Here is a 1,399-nt window from a genome sequence, read left to right as displayed (position 1 = left end):
GTGTGTGTGTGTGTGTGTGTGTGTGTGTGTGTGTGTGTGTGTGAGTGTGTGTGTGTGTGTGTGTATGTGTGTGTGTAAGTAGTGGATCCGCTCGCTGGCTGCAGTAACAGGATCTGTTATGTCAAACGAACTATATAATATGCCATTTCTGAATGGCTTCTCCGGTCGTTTATAAATGACTTTCGTATAATTCTACTTTCCATTAGTGTTTAATCATAGAGAAAACTAAATTAACAGTGACATGGCTCTAACGTAAGATATTCAAATTAACATAGCCTTCATCCATCTAGCAGTACAAGATTCCTTCTTTGCCACCTTATCTCAATTAAGTCTACTTAAACTAGAAGTGTCTAACATATTTTCGCAGCGCCAGTCATGAAATATTACCCCTGTAATCTTGGTCTATTCTGAATCATTTGAATTACTCGAATAAGCAGTATCTAGTCAATATTCCTATCTAGAAAATTGAGGACATAATAACAATAATTAGTGAAAACTAGTCACCAGTGCACCATACTTAACGCATATATGTATCATTGAAAGATAGGATGTTGTAGTTTGTCTAAGAGAAATTTCTTCACAGACGTGTCTTAAAAACGAAACATACACACATACACACACACACTGTAACCTATGCAGTAGATATATAAAAAGTGATAATTTAGCCATTTCTCCGTAGATTGAAAAAAAAAAATGAACAGCCCTATGCGGTTTTCGAACCTCATTCTGTTCTCATCAGAGATGTGTTCATCAATTTGACCAACGCCAAAGAAGTAAATAGCCAAACTGTTAATATACTCAACAATTAAAAGTCGTGGTGATGGAAGATCCGAGCCAGGGAACCAGGGCTTTGGCAAGAAAAACTAGTGATGGTTTTGCTACCATACGCTGGCTCGCACAAGAGGTGCAAGGTGCAAATTCTGAGAAGGATGGAGAATGGTTTGACGGAGGCAAAGAATCTCCTTAACAAGCTGAGGTTTCGTGTTGACCCTGGGTTGATCTGGTTCTTCTCAGATGAAAATACCGCCAGACAGGACCAGTTGCACAACACGCAGAACAATAAGTGGTTTGCCTACAATCTATGAATGCATGTGGTATCTCAAGTACATAAAAACCAAGTTCTCCAAACTGTGATGGTCTTTGAGTGCATCATCAGAGAGGTTGAGGTCATGCTTCCATACATCTTTGAACAGGGCATTAGGCTGGTCAATCCCTGACTGGATAGGATTGTGACTGAAAGGCCATATGAGTGGCAGCGAGTTTTGCCTCCTTAACATGCCTCCTGAAAGAGAGACAGGTGGTTGTCAGGAAATTTCTACGAGTTTTCATGTCTCAAATTCTGGCCTCCTAATCCGCCTCATGAATTACGAAAGCTAGCTGGACTATAGTAAAGTCTGTG

Source organism: Octopus bimaculoides, chromosome 13, assembly GCF_001194135.2.
Source record: "Octopus bimaculoides isolate UCB-OBI-ISO-001 chromosome 13, ASM119413v2, whole genome shotgun sequence".
In the NCBI taxonomy this organism is placed as follows: Eukaryota; Metazoa; Mollusca; class Cephalopoda; order Octopoda; family Octopodidae; genus Octopus; species Octopus bimaculoides.
This window is presented reverse-complemented; position numbering follows the sequence as displayed.